Source organism: Ochotona princeps, chromosome Y (genome assembly GCF_030435755.1).
Source record: "Ochotona princeps isolate mOchPri1 chromosome Y, mOchPri1.hap1, whole genome shotgun sequence".
Lineage (NCBI taxonomy): Eukaryota > Metazoa > Chordata > Mammalia > Lagomorpha > Ochotonidae > Ochotona > Ochotona princeps.
This window is the reverse complement of record NC_080866.1, coordinates 13135633-13152077: the sequence shown is the minus strand read 5'-3', so window position 1 is coordinate 13152077 and position 16445 is coordinate 13135633. Positions and strand designations below refer to the sequence as shown.

General features: G+C 39.3%; 1 pseudogene; it reads right to left on the bottom strand.

Annotated features, from left to right (window-relative positions):
* Positions 1-13960: 13960 nt before the first annotated feature.
* On the bottom strand, positions 13961-14122 carry LOC131478800 (U2 spliceosomal RNA; annotated as a pseudogene).
* Positions 14123-16445: the final 2323 nt, after the last annotated feature.

Here is a 16445-nt window from a genome sequence, read left to right as displayed (position 1 = left end):
GGACTTATGCAGAAAACACCTTGTCCTTTTTTCAACCATGTCCTGGCCACAGTATGTGTTGGACAATGGCTCCAAATGGCCAGCGGAAGGCACGTTTGACTTTCAGATCCTCACGGAATTGGGTAATTTCTGTCATTGCGAGGGTAAATGGTCTATAGTTCCATGTGTAGAAGCTTTTGGGAATCTCTGTTCCTGCCTTCCCTATGATCTTCCTGTTCCACGACTCAGGTTCTTCTGGCCAAGGCTAAGCCCTCCCCATCTCCAGAGGATCTCTTGGACTTTTCATCTAACCATTCCTTTTCTGAGTCGTCAGATCTTTTAGGACTCAATCCAGCCCTCTCTTCTTCTCCACCTCCTTCTCTGCCAGCCTCCCTACCTGCACTTCTGTCTTTCTCTGAATCTTTGGTCCATCTGCTTCTTTACATTACCCCTCCAGTCCCTCTGCAATGTACCAAGGTCACCTCTTCAGTCACCTCTTCTCCGCTCATGGTCCTTATGTTGTCTTTCCAGACTCCCTCTTCACTTCCTGAGTCACCACTGGAGTCCAATGTCACTTTTGCTTCACCTTCTGTTTCTCTGCTATGTTCTCACCCCTCCCTTATTCTGGCTACTCCCACCTCTTGCCCCACCTTATTCCACCTAATCCCATCCTTCTCTTTGTTCCTCCTTTATCCCACTGGGCGGAGTACACTTGCTTCACAGAGGGTCTCTGTCATTGCCCAAGTACCTCTCTGACCTCTACCTCCCATTTTCCTTAATTTTCCCTCCCCCACTCAGAACTGTCCTCCTTCTTATCCTCCACTTCCTGCTAAGATACCATGTTCCCAAACCCCTTCTCTCCACTTTCTGATCTGAAGACATCTTTCTAGCTCCTCTCCACTCCTCCATGTGGCAGGATCCCATCCACCACCTTGCCTTTCTTCATGTGGTGGGATCCTGTCTGCCAGCATGCCTTTCTCCATTCACACCCTTAGGCTAACCTGCTCACCCTCTTGGGTCCTTTTGATTTAACCCCAATAATGCCTGTTTCCCTGCTGCTGCTGCTGCTGCGGCTGCTATTGCTGCTGCTATTGATGCAAGACTGGTTTTAATGCTTTTTTCCTTTTGTCATTCCCATCTCCACACCTTAGCTTAGAGGGGAGGGGTGAAAGATAAGCTGATTAACATGTATCAAAAAAAGAAAAAAAGAAAAAACCTGTGACTTGCTAGGTTTGTCCTGTAACTTAACATTTGTATATCAAAATAATGCAGTATAGAGTTGCTCTAATCCACTGCTAAATTATTCCAAGTTGTGAGGTAAACTCATGTGTTCTTAGTGATTGTTTTACAGAATATTTTCAGGTGAACTGAACAGGGCTGGCTCATGGACCCACTGGTATGCATGAAACCTGGCACTGGGCACTGGGAGAGTTTCTGATGGAGGAGCCTGGGCAACTCCTCTGGCAGGACACAGTCCCTGCAGGTTAGTGCAGGAAGTACAATAGGAAACAGCCCAGAACAGGCTATGGAAATTATCCCACTGGTATACACATGGCATGGATTGGGGGCAGACCAGGCTGAACCTGTTCACATCACCTGCTGGTGAGTCTGAGCGCCAGAACAGAGTGTGGGTAGAGCCAGGTTCGGTTGCAATGCATACTAGTACACAATAAGGAATGCCAAGGTGAGATGAGCCGTACCAGATGGGGTTGTAGCGCCCAAACAGCACATGTGATAATCAGGGGGAGGAGACAAAGCCGACAGGGGAATGTGGGCTCCCCTGCTGGGCAACTACTTCCATTGGAAAGCGTGAGTTGGGATGGGGGCAGATGAGAATAGGCAGAGCTGTTACACCTGTGGGCCTCATGTGGGCTAGATAAGGGAAGGGCCACGGTGGGATGACTGTTCTGACTGGTGCAAGCAAAAACTAGAGTGGGTGAGGGTTGGTTGGGCTAGCCGTAGTACTAGCTTGCAGAGGCTGGCACTTGGAGCTAATTCTGTCAAATCAAATGCCAGAACTACCTGGAGAATGTATAATCTGGGAGTGAGTGTGGCTAGAAGGGAAATAGTGGGCACCTCCTTCCGGGCTACCACACTCATTGGACAGCATGAACACCAGAACAGGGGCAGAGGTGGTTGTATGGAAGGGCACCTACCAGTAGGTGTGTGGGCTGGATAGTAGGTTGGTTGGGTTGAGCTGGGCTTCAATGCCCATCAACACGTGCGAGAGTAACAGGATGTGGGACAGACTTGACAAGCCTGCGGTGTGTACTGGCAAGCATGGGAACCAGGATAGGGGGCAGAACTGGTGGGGGTTAGGGGGAGTCGCCCCAACTAGGCTGCAGCTCAAACCGTTTGTGTGAGGACCAAGTATGAAGTGGGCAGGATTGAACTGGACTACAACACCTGTTGGTTCACAAGGAAGACAGGGCTGGAAACAGAACGAACCCAGCAATCCCAATGACCAGCATGAGCATAAGCTGATTGGTGTGACGGACGGTGTCAGACTCTGTACTAGCAAACTCACGCAAGAATCAGGCCTAGGATCATCTCAGATGAAGTTTCTTTGGAGATCCCTCCAACTTAACTGCTGATCTTAGAACCCCAACCATGAAGAGACTGTCAGCCAGTGAATTCTGAATAGGTTTCATTGCGATTGGAACTGCGAGATTGGCAGCAATCCAGAACTGATGAACTATGGCAACTGTATGAGCAGGACCCTCAGAGCGCACCTCTCATTGGGGATCTAGAATGGGTGGGAGGTTGGGTGGGGCTTTTTCCTTTGTTTTTTTCCTGACGCCAGATACAGGAAAAAATGATATTGATGTGGAAACGATGATATTACCCACTTTCGCTCTGTAGCCCTTGATATTTTGTTCCCTAATCAACTAAGTAAGATTATTTAAAAATAATTTAAAAAAATAGAAAAAAGATAACAAAAAAGTTAAAATTAAAAAAAAGTTTGGGAAAACATAAAAAAAAGAATATTTTCAGGTTGAAGCATGTCATAGAAGGAATGGTAAGTTATGAAAGTTTTGAGAAGAATACATCTTGTATGGTTTATGTGCAATGTAATTTATTATTGTCCTTAAAATCGAATATAGCATTTTTCTAAATAGTTATAATTGATATTATTGCTTTTTCTACCGTACAATTTAAGCTCATTTTAAACGTGTGCTTGTTTCAAATTTGTAGCAGACATCAGGCCTTTGGCAAAGGTTTTTTAGAACTTCTGTTATGTAATTAATCTGGTATTTCCAACTCATTTCTTCACTCCTCTCTCTCTCTCCCTTTTTCTCTCTCTCTTCTGTCTCTCTCTTTCTCTCTCTCTCTCAGACACTGAGGGACTCAGGCGGCATAATTTAATCTCCAGACCTTAAAGGGATGGCTACCTTGTCAGAGCAATGGGTTTAAGTATTTTCTCATAGGCATTACCTTAAAACTATCAGGACTATGCCTGTAACTACAAATTCCTAGATCAGTCCATTAAGAAATTCAGGGATAGAACTGAGCAGCCCTTTTGCTGACATCCCAAGGCTGCCTATGTTGCCCTCTTTCATTGGGGTCCAGGTGAAGAATAGTGAGCTAGGCATCAAGAGGCTCATTAATGAGGCTTTATACAATAACCTGTTCTCCAGAAGACCCAGCATGGCTAGTATATCCTCAAGTAGCACCTGCTTGCAATATGGGAAGCCAGAATATTGGGCAACAAGCTGCCAGTGATAGAAGTGGCTTTCAAAGAGTCTTGTTAGCTCTGTCAAGAGCCAGGCCAATAGAAATGGAACTACCCTGGGGATCAAAGTATTCCTGGGTCAGAACCATGGTGGGACACAAGATAGAAAGCCCTTAACTTTGTCCAGCTCCCAAAGCATCTGTTGTGATGGAGGGATGACCTGGGGTCAGCAACATTACGGGTATAGCTGTATATTCCATCCAGAGACACCATCTGTTCTGTACCAGACTCCCTTTTAGGCCAGCTCTCTTCTCTGCCCAGAAAGGTATTTGGAGTCAATGGGATTTCTCTCCAGTTTACACTTCCTTTATAATATCTCTTCCAGTACCCCATGTGAAGAGATAGATGGTTCTGGACCTTACATGCACCTGGCCAACTTTTGGATTTGGGTAACAGCAGAAATTTCCTGGGTTTATCTAGACTTAAAACTCCAGCGTCAATGTGTTCAAGACTTTAGAAACAGATTTTACTAGCTTGTACTTTTACCTTGAAGGCCACACTGTCTACTGGAGCCCTGGTCTTACCATAGGCCCTTACTTAGCTCCTGTTATTAGCCAGAGTCCCCAGAGCAGAGGGAGGGAAATGATACAGTGTTAGAATCAAGCCAGTCTATACATCTTGTCTGTTTTTCAAGGCCTCACTAGATAATCTTAACCAGTTTTCATGCATGTTCCTGCTACAGCCTCAATACTAATTCCATATAACAAAAGGCCGGTATTTCAGGGCTAAGTATAAGTATCCCTGGTTCTCTGTGAAAGTCCAACAGACATTCCATCCCAGTATGGTCAGAATGTGTATTATGCACAGAATGTGAACACCTGCCATGATGATCTATCCTTCACCACAGAGGCAACACAAAGAAGCTTCTCAAGAAGCTTCAGAAGACTACATATTCCAATGAGCTTCAGGAAAAACTCAAGCCATCATTTTTGATAAGTAACCCCTCCCTCCATTCCTGTGTCATCCACTCAAATGTTCATTTTTTTTCTAACCAAACCATTAACCAGTTTCTTTTGCAGGGATAAGAGCCTGCCATTCCTTCCCAATTTATAAAAAGGGAGGAATGTGAGAGGGAATCCAGCATCCCATCCTGGACCATGGCCCATTTCCTGCTTATCCTTTCTCAGAGCTTGTGAAATTTATGCTGTTCTGGTTATGCACCAAAGAGATGTAACATCATGTCTTACCTGAGGACATCACCCACCTTCTTCCCCCAGTTCCTCTCTGCTTAATACTTTCCTCAACTTCTGATTTCTCACTCCTGCTGGTAGTCCTTGATTTTCATCTTCTACCTAGGGAAGGATTGCTTCACCAGACTCTACAGTCTTCTGATCTCTCTCTTTATAGTGAATGGTAGCTCGGTGTCTACCAGCATGGTTGCACCATGCAGCCTTTTGGTAGTCATTCCTGAGTCTGTTCTGGAGGCCAATTGCCTCCCCATTCTGCCATCTGGCAGGAGAGGGAATTCCTTACCACCAAAGGAATGCCCATCACCAATGCCTCATTCACTAACTCCTCTTACACAATGTTTTCCACTGTTTCTCCTCAAGAAGCCCTTAAGCTTAGATTGCCCACTTATTAGCTACAAGAACATCAACCAGATGAGAATTGGCATATCAATTTCACCCATGCACTCACCAACAAAAGCTTCAGCAAGGACACATAGACTGCTATCTTCTAGAACTGGCCGCTATCACACCTTCAGACCCTAATGCCTCTCCTCTTTAGCCTGGTGACCTGGTCCTCTTCAAGACCTTCCACCCATGCTCACTCCAACCTCAGTGGACCAGAACTCACTTGCTGAGCCTGACAATGCCTGTGGCTGCCAAACTCCTTGTTCACATTTCCAGGTATCATATTTCTCACATCAAATGTTTTAGTCCTTTTACCAAGGATGAATCGTCTGTCAGTTCATTCCTGGACAACAGGTATCCCCTTCCTCTTCATTTCAGCTCAATTTTTCTCACTAGGGTATTGGAATCCATGCCAATGTCAAGGACATGTGTCTAACCCACCTCTTGATATATGTTATTATTCCAAACAGTGGTTTGGCACTGGGAAACCCAGTATGATATCACAGCCCTATGCGGAGATATACCACAAGGTGTCCAGAATCTTTAATTCTGTTGGCCAGCCCCTGCACCATCGCTTAACATGGCTCAATGTAATTGTCTTGCCTCCAGTACCAATTATTTCATGTCGTTTTCTTCTATTTCAATCAATTGATATGAATCTTCTAGCAAGTACACCAACTAACACTGCTTTCTTGGTCAGAAGATAAACAAGAAATTTCAAACTCCGAGGATCTTGAGAGAACCAAACAAGCAGTCCAACTTTCATAGGCATGTCGGTTGCAGCCTCCCTGCTGGCAATAGACCTCAGTGCAGGAAGCCTGGGTCACACCATGATCAACGTCAACAAGTTCCAAGCAGACCTCAATCAGGCAATAGAAGACTCAGTCTGGTGCCTGGCATCCTTACAGCCACAAATCGTCTCACTGGCTGAGTGGCACTCTAGAATGAATAAGCCCTATATCTCCTGACTGCAAGCAACAGGGGAACCTGTGTCTTTCTACAGGAACAGTGTTGTTATTATATTATTGAATCTGGCATAGTAGAGACTGGGATAAAAATCTCCAGTCAATAAGGGATTGACTCAATAATTGTCAAAATGTGGGTAAGAACTCAGGTTTTAACATCTGGGAATGACCCCTAATAACCTGGCTAATGCCTATACTAACCCCATTAATATTTATAAGCCTTTTATTAACAATTGTCCCTTGTTTTCTAAGGTTCACCAAAGAAAAAAATCCACGAAGACTCACGGGTCACACTCAACCAACTGTTACTCCACCCCTACTTTCAAGTGGCCACTAAGCCCTCTCTGGACCATAATTAGGGACTACAACCCTCTCCAGCAGGAATTAGCCAGAACGATTTTGTCATCCATTTTCCTTTTTTTTTAAGACTTATTCATTTTTATTACAGCCAGATAATACACAGAGGAGAAGAGACAGAGAGGAAGATCTCCCATCTGATGATTCACTCCCCAAGTGAGCCGCAACAGGCTGATGCGCGCTGATCCGAAGCCGGAAACCTGGAACCTCTTTCAGGTCTCTCACACGGGTGCAGGGTCCCAATGCATTGGGCCGTCCTCGACTGCTTTCCCAGGCCACAAGCAGGGAGCTGGATGGGAAGTGGAGCTGCAGGCATTAGAACCGGCGCCCATATGGGATCCCGGGGCTTTCAAGGCGAGGACTTTAGCCGCTAGGACACGCCGCTGGGCCCACGTCCATTTTCCTTTTACCAAGAGTCCAGAATGATGCCTGCCCAGGGCACTGAAGAAGAGAGACTGGTCTGCCAAGGACCCAGCATGTCTCCCAGACTTCAGCCTGGAACAGAAAGGGCCACAGTAGCTAGTTACATCATTGAACTGGTGAAATTCCAGTTGATAAATGGCACACGTGAATAGACATTCCTTACACAGTTGGGGTACAGACAGCCCCTTTGCCTGCACATTTGTCAGAAGAGGTATAAAACTCCTCCACACGTATCTCATCTGCCCTTTTCACCTCCGTCTTCCTTCTCCTCTGCATAAAGGGGGCCCAGGAGCGGATTTTCCAATAAAGCTTACATTACAACTCTGAACAACTTGCCAATATTATTCCACCAGCAGGTGAGTTGGTGGTCGATGATCATCATCTAATAACTTGTTTTTTCTATTGGGCCCTACATCACCAAGCTTTGTTAATTAAGACTCCTAAATAAAACTTAAACATCTCTGGTTGAACTCGCTAGTACCTTGTAACAATACTTAGCCAAGAAAATAATCAACCTGTATATAAGAATCTACACTTAAATATCACAACTTTTAAGAAAGCTGTGCACTCTATGGACCCATTTCCTCATACTTTGGGAATATTTACATAGTTAAAGCCAGGGAGCAAGTTGAAGTCCTTATGATTTTGAAGTACTAACAAAAACAGTGCTTTCTCCTATAAAAATATTACAATAGAAAATTTGGAGCAGTGATATTGTTAAGAAAAAATTGTAATTATTAGGAACATCAGGTCAACAATCCCGTGAGGAGGCAATTAACTTACAATATGTTAATTGGAAATGCGCGGTAGACTACTACAAAGCAGCAAATACAACTATCTCAACCTGTACTTTCCCATGTATGGAAACCAGCACTGTGGGCATATGAGAAAATTGGAACTGAGTCCGAATTTACTCTTATACGGAAGTCATACAAAGGTCTAGAGAAGTGCATTCTGATTTTCTAAGAGGTTTGACTCACCCCATAGAAAAGAAAACTTGGAAAAAGAGCACTAGAAAATTGTTATTAAAGCAGCTGGCCTTTGATCATGTTAATGAAGATTGTAAAGCAGGGGATTAGTCCTATGAAAGAGAGAGAAGACATTGTGGGTTACCTGAAATCTTGCCACAACATGGGGAAATTAAAACATTGTGCATATAAAACAGTACTTGAAACATTTGTTATTCAAAAGAAAATGAATGCTAAGTGTTTTAATTGTGGCAAGCCAACATAGCTTATAAGACAATTCTAAATGCTGCCTTCAACTCAAACAAACCAAGCTATGCTTATAACAGTCACTTCCCTGGAATATGTCCTTGGTGCCAAGCAGAATGGTACAGGAAAAAAGAATGTAAATCCAAGTGTGAACATGCTTGTAGCCAGGAATCTCCTGGAGGGGGGCCAGGCCCAGGCTGGAAATCTTCAGAGGTTTACAAAAAAATATTTTATTCTATTTGTCTCTGCCAAGAACCCACAAACTGAAACATATTACCTTCTCAATGCATCATCTCTGCTGCTCATCCTTCCGGCATAAATACTAGAGTATGAAATTCTAATCAATTGTGGTGAATGCATGTTATTCATATATCACTATTTCCTTGATAGCATTTATTAACAAATTGCTAATTTTTAAGAGGAAATTTTTATACTATGGCAATGTATATTTTCCATCTCATTAACTTCTCATTGTTTAATGTTAACAAAAATTATGTTCTTGCTTTAAGGAGTATTTGGGTGATTTTATTGTGTCAGCACCAGATGAATGTTTGCTATTTTGTTAAAGTACTCAGGTTGTTTACTGAATATATTATATTTATGTGGTAACTGTATTTTATTCACTCATGAAGGCTTGATCATCCATCAACAGTTATTGATTTTTTTATTGTGATATTCTGGTAAATATTTCTATGAGTCCTAATAATGTCTTTATGTTCATTTATGTACAGAGTCATCAAATCTGCAAAAAGATACTAAATTTTAATTTGAATGTTAAACTCTCTAATTGGCTACAAAAATATTATTTCTTCTTAATTTTGTTCTATAATTTCCAATAGTATAAAGAGTAATTGTAATGAAAATGTACATACTTGTCTAATTCTAGATCTTTTTGGTGAACTTCCACGCTTAAATAATTTTTTTCTCAGTTTGTTTGTGTGAGGGTCACTTTGATTGAGTTGAATATGCTTGGCAAATCCTAGATGCCAGGCATAAATCTGACCTGATTTTCATTTATTTATTTCTGGTATAATCATAGAATTCATTAGCTAAAATTAGTTGAGGAGTTTTACAATGATGTGCCTTAAGGATATTGTTCTATAGTTGTCTTTGGCTTTCGTCCATGTGATTTTTGTATTAAAATTATGTTGACTTCCTTGGAAGAGTTTGAAAAGATTGCCTTCCATTTCATTATTTTTGAGCAACTTATGGAGGATTATATAAAGGTCTTCTTGAAATATTGCATAGAATGAAGCACTGAAGTCGTCTGGCACCAGGCTGTCATTGGTTGGACGAATTTAATTGCTAGTTCAAACCCCAACCTGGCTGTAACTCTGTTTATTAATTGCCTCATGATTCAGATTTGATAGATTTACTGGATTCATGAATTCATACACTTCTTCTAAATGTTCTGAGTTGTTAACCTGGTCATGAGTGTACTATGTATGTCTGCGGTACCCAATAATGTATTTCTTTTGTATAATCCTCAAACTATAGATGGATATCTTCAAACTCCAGTGGTGACACTCTTTTTGCTGATTTCAGTTGAGCTATCTGACCACTGAAACACCATTCTTCTGTCTGTGTTGCTTCCCCTATTTACAGGTTTCCAGGTTTGTCATAATTCTTATACCTTCTATTTACAGAGAACACTTCTCTCTTCTTTATTTCCCAATTTTCCCTTGTGTCTTTATACCTGTCTTCACCCTAATCCATCATCTTCATTCCCTACTTTCACTTTCATCAGAATAGGTATGAACTAGGAGAAAACACACAAAAGGTAAAAAAAGCTAATCTATGGTATGTATATTATTACCAAATTTTTATGAGCAGCTCTTCAATTGTAGAACACAGAATTTTCACCTTAGGACACAAACTTACTGTAGTTTAGATGATGTGATATTCCATAATTCCAACACCAGCAATTTCAGAAAGTTGAAATTATACAACTTTCTTCTCTGACAAAAAAAGAACCAGACATGCAGCAACTTTTCTTAAATCATTAAAAAGTTGAGAACATGTCATCCTCCTAAAGAAAGAGAAAATGATGAAAAATAATAACCAGTATCAACATACAGAAGCATCAGAATGATCCTTCACCTCGATTTGAATGCATGGCTGCCTTGCATGATATGTGAAGCTTATACTATGAAAATTTTGACGCATACATTAAGAATAAATGCATTACAAAACTGTAATTATCTTTGTGCATGTGGCCATAGATTTTGATACAATACAAACTCTCAGAATGAACAAATATTGAGCAAGCTGGTATTGAGTAAAAAATTTCTGAACAAAACAAAAGGAAGCACTGTATTAAAAAGCCAAAAGCATAAAATTTGAAAAGAGAAAGTCAAGTTGTCTGAGGTATAAGTTGATGTGAGTCTCTGTATAGGTGACTAAATATTTTATTTATACAAAGGAATAAAATACAAGAACTGTGTACAATCATATGGTTTTATAACATCATGTACAGAACAGAATTTATACAGAGACTTTTTTTCAACAAAAGCAGAATATGTTTCGTTCAGTAATTTAGTACAAGTGAGCAAATATCTTAGATAGCTGGGAACAAATTTTAAAAAGACTATGAAGTATAACCATGAAAGAAATGTTTTTTTTTTTTTTTAAATACAGATGTCAATGAATATAACAAGATGTATAAATAATTTTTACAGTGTTGTGATTTCTAGAATTGTTATCACAAATTTTTATACTACTAAAAATATATATATATACAGTTAAAGTAGCATCACAATAAAAATATTTATAGCATTCATCTAAGACAAGAAACAATGATGTTAAACATTATTTGGAGGGCCTGGCGGCATGTCCTAGTGGCTGAAGTACTTGCCTTGAACGCACCGGGATCCCATATGGGCGCCGGTTATAATCCTGGCAGCTCCACTTCCCATCCAGCTCCCTATTCGTGGCCTGAGAAAGCAGTCGAGGATGGCCCAATGCATTGGGACCCTGCACCCGTGTGGGAGACCAGGAAGAGGTTCCAGGTTCCCGGCATCAGATTGGTGAGCACCGGCCCGTTGCGGCTCACTTGGGGAGTGAATCATCGGACAGATGGAAGATCTTCCTCTCTGTCTCTACCCCCTCTGTATATCTGACTTTGTGATAAAAATAAATCTTTAAAAACAAAAAAACTTTATTTGGAAATAAAATGAACCTCTGAAGCTTAAAAGTGTTGTTTCCTTTTTCAAAGATTGATTTATTTTTATTGCAAAGTCAGATACATAGAGAGGAGAGAGAGAGAGAGGAAGATCTTTCAAATGGGTTACTTCCCAAGTGACCGAAATGTCTGTAACTAAAGCAATCCCAAGTCAGGAGCCTGGAGCTTCTTCCAGGTCTCCCATGCTAGTGCAGGGTCCCAAGGTTTAGGGCTGCCCTTGACTGCTTTCCCAGGTCACAAGCAGGGAGACAGATCAGAAGCAGGTCCTCCAGGATTAGAAACAGTGACCATATGGGATCCTGGCTTGGACTTTAAATTCTTAAACTACATAAAAACAAATCTATGCATTCAAACTGTGAGATAAGATGAACTATTGCAAGTAATAAAAATAACAAAAAAGCTATAAAAATACTAAAAAACACAGCCAATATACATTTTCCTGTTTCTTTTGAAGTTTCAATTCAAAAGAATTTGTGAAGACCTGCTGGTCTAACATTTGCTGTGGCATGTATTTGATAAGTGGTTGGGAATTTCACATTATGAATTCCAAATAATGAATGCAAATGAATAAGACTTTCAATTAAAGTATATCTGTAACTCCAAAGCTAAAATAAAACAATTTAATAGTCTCTCCAGGATGAATACTCAACTGACAAATAGTCATTAATATTCCTGGAATTTGCAAAAGTTTATAGGAACATTTATTCTCAGTGACAAAAAGTAATATTTTATGTAAACACGTAAGTATTCATGTGCCAAAAATGTAAGCTCTTTTCACATAGAAAATACTGAGGGTGTAATATAAACATCAATAGGTGTCTATAACTTTATATCAACAAAATGCAGAGGACACAATATCTGATTACAAACAGATACTCTTACTCATACATTTGAACAAAGAGTTAAACAGCAAGTTTTATGAGTATTGACATGTAAAATTTATATAGAAAGCATGTAAATTAATTTGGTAGAAAAATGCAAACAAGACAAGAAAACAGATTTACTCAAGAACTGCTTCCTAATAAAAAAAAAAATGTATGCCATGCTTTCTAACTATTAAATTTAGAAACAGGTCTTTCTAAAAGTAATTTTTAATAAGTTTATGTTGCAGTCAGTGGGATTTTGATGCAACTTAATCCAAATAAGTTACCGTTTGTAGTTGCATCTATTCTACATTATGCTTTATGGACTCTTGGTATTATAGTTACATTTCACAGAAGAATTTCAGAGTGTCACTGAATTTTTGAAACATCAGCCTCTAAAAGCTGCTGGGAAATCTATTTTCAACTTGCTTCCAAAGGAAAGAGATTGCATCTATCTCCCAAGTGTTTATGGAGTATATCATTCTCAATATAGCAGGAAATACAAGGTTATGAATTATGAAAGATTACATAATGCACAGTTTGTTTTATATTTTATGTTCATAGAAATGAACTACACTAGGATAGAAACAGCCATATAAAAATGAGATGCAATGCTAAAGAGTGCAACGATTTCTTTCAAGGAAATACAGCTTTTAAAAATTTTATTTTCACAAGAAAGGCAGAATAACCAAGTGCAAGAGAGATGAATTTTTTATGCCCTAGTTCATTCCACAAATAATCACATATATAGCTTAGCCTGTCTGACTCCAAGAGGCCGGTATCCCAAATATGTTGCAGAGGTCTATCCACCTGAATCATTTGCCACTGCATTCCTAGGTTGGGTCAGAATGAAGCAATTGAAACACAAACCAGAGCAATCCACAATTTTACTCCATAGGTCAAAGCTTAATACAAGGGTGATGTTATAAAGTTAGATAGCAGTGATGTTTGCATTACCTTGCTCAAATTCTAAAAACAATCACAAAATGCAAATGTTTCATTGTTGAACTTCATATTATAAATGATACAAGATTATAGTCATGTTTGGAAAGCTATAAACTATAGAAGTGATTATGCAGACCCATTAATTGGCAAGGAACTGAATAACTGTTAAAACTTAGGGGTTAAATACAAACTGGGCATTACATTAGAAGACATAGTTTTAATTAAGACCACAAAACACAAGAGCTGGTAATATATTCCAAACTATAATAATTGCATATGTATATATTTATAAGTCCAATTAAGAAATCTTTATATACTGAAAATGTTGGAAGATATACTGAAATATCCTTTTTTTGTTTTAAATTTTTAAATGTATATATAATTGTATTTATCAGGACTCATTCTAATGATTTAATTTCAAAAATAATTGTTTTTCTCTATTTATACTTGAATAAGCAAGTAAATATGTGTTTTGCTATAATAAATATATCTATATAAACAGTTTAGATACATTCACATCTTTGATTTTGTGTTTGAATAGCAGAAAGAAGATAGTATAAATATATTGCTACCATTTTTGAACAAACCTTTGAGACATTTTCTTTAAAAAAGGAGTGTTGTGAGATATAACTAGCAAAATGTAAGAATTCACTTGACTTTGACTTCATATCTCCTCTTAATATTAGGCACAAAACTTTGGCCTTGTTCAGAGATCTACACAGAAGAATATGGTAAATCTCATAACTTATATTCATATTACTAGGTTTAGATTTCAATCACTAGGCCATTCTTGTTTTTTCATTCCTGTTTTGATATTAAACATTAAATGAACTAAACTGATAAGAACAGATACCACACTTGATCTTAGCCAAAAGGCCGAGAAGTGGTATAAACTAAAACTGAAATGTCAATGAGGTGACCACAAAGGTAGTTAAGATATAGTTAAATACTATATCAATTAATTCCACAATGAAGCTAATAGTTGCTGAGGGTATGTTGGATCCTTTAATTGATAGGATGATACTCTGCTGGTTCTGCCCTCGGACCAGACGGGGTCTCCCCAAGAAGCTGAGGAATGTGACTGGACTATAAGATGTTGGACTCTGTTTAGTTTATGCTTGCAAAGAGGGAATCTCTACTGAACTTGAACTGCAGTTATGCAACAAGGTGGAGTAATCCACCATGGGGGAAGGGCTTGGGGAGGGTGGGGAAAATCCCAGTACCTATGAAATTGCATCACATAATACAATGTAATAAATCAAAAAAAAAAAGAGAAAAAGAGAAAAAAATAATAAATGAACTAAACTTTCAGTAGACCATATTTATTTATACATGCTTTTTGATTCAGTTTTTTTTTTCTGCAGTTGATCTTTTTCAAGTGATTAAACACCTGTAGGAAATGTATCTTTTTACATTGGAAACGTGATGTATTCTTTACTAGGTTTCCATTTAACCAATTAGAAACAGGATACTTATTGCTTCATAAGCATCCTAAATAATTTGGGGACAATACATAGAATTTTGACCTATATTCATTTTTACTTAGTTGAATTTTGAAAATGATTAAGTTATATTTGCATCTAGGCAGGAATTTGGTAGCAATACATTCTCTAAAATGATGATACTTAATCAATTGTTGTAAACCCTGAGTCTCAGGATCTTTAGCCTAGAACATAAAGCACAATAACATAAACACTTATTAAAAATTCTATGAATCAAAAGGAACAAGCCCAAGTGGCAAACAGACATATGAAAAAATGCTCAAGTTCCCTGGCAATAAGGGAAATCCAAATCAAGATATCAATGAGATACCACCTAACAGCAGTAAGAATGGCTCACATACAGAAAACCAACAATAACACTTGCTGGTGAGAATATGGGAAAAAGTGAACCCTACTTCATTCCTGGTGAGAATGCAGACTTGCACAGCCTATATGGATATCAGTATGGAGAACATTCAAACAACTGAAAATACGCATAACATACAATCCAGCAATAGCACTCCTAGGAATATATCCAAAACACCTGCTATGCAAGAAACCAATGTGCACCCCTATGTTAAAAGTAGCACAATCAATAATTGCAAAAACTTGGAAGCAATGGAAATGCCCATCAACAGAAGACTGCATAAGAATGCTATGGTTCATCTACTCCATGGAATACTACTCAGCTGTAAAAAGCAAAGCAAAACAAAACAAAAAACTATGACATACAGTTCTTTATAGCAAAATGGCCTAACTAGAAACTGTTACGCTAAGGGAAATGAGCCAACCTCAAAAGGTTAGATATCACATGTTTGCTTTAATTTAAGATGAAATGATATTAATCTGAAAAATAGTATTGATAAGATGTAATATTATTTCATCCACAATCAGTCTGTATCTCATGCAATAAGATATTGTGATGTAACCAATGAACCAACATTCAATGTGAGTCACACTGCTTATGATCTACATCAAAGAACTGTAAAACCAAATACGTTTTCAAGACACTATGTCACACAGTAATGGGTTGGGAGAGCAGAGACATCTTCCATCTCCTTACAATGTGTGAGGAAGACGTGAAGTATAAGCTATAAGGAACATAACAGCTAACTCAAAGAAAACAGACTTGAATCAACATTAGACAATGGTAAAACCATAAGAAATGGGGAACCAAGAGAGATCCTGACAACCTCTTAATAGGAGATCAAATGAACAGAGCGGGGGAGGGGGGTGGGTGGGAATCCAGAGTGGAGCAAGGGAACAGGAGGAGGCTTGAATCCCAACTCTAGAGACTCCCAGATCCTCACTAAGTACTATCAGTATGGGCACCAAGGACTACATCCTAATTGCCAAGGAGGCAACAGGGAATTGGAGTGCCAAGGAAGCCAAGAACTATGAGATCATCCACTCATGCTTGGATCTACCACATAGGATGCAAGAAACTCAAATCCTTCCTCGCAGGATCCAACATCATCAGAACAACAGCCAGGAGCCCTGCACAGTCTGCAGAAACAGAAGAACAGTGAACTTTCTTTAGGACTCAGAGGGGAACTTTCTCTGGTCCTTACTTAGCTTCAACTCTGGAACCCCGTCCTCTCCTGCAAGGACCACCAGGGTTGCTCCGGAGCCTACCTAAAAATAAATAAATAAATAACAACAACAAAAATTACAATCCATAAAGAACAACAAGGAAAGCTTGGAACCAGACAGCAAACAGTAAGCATAGA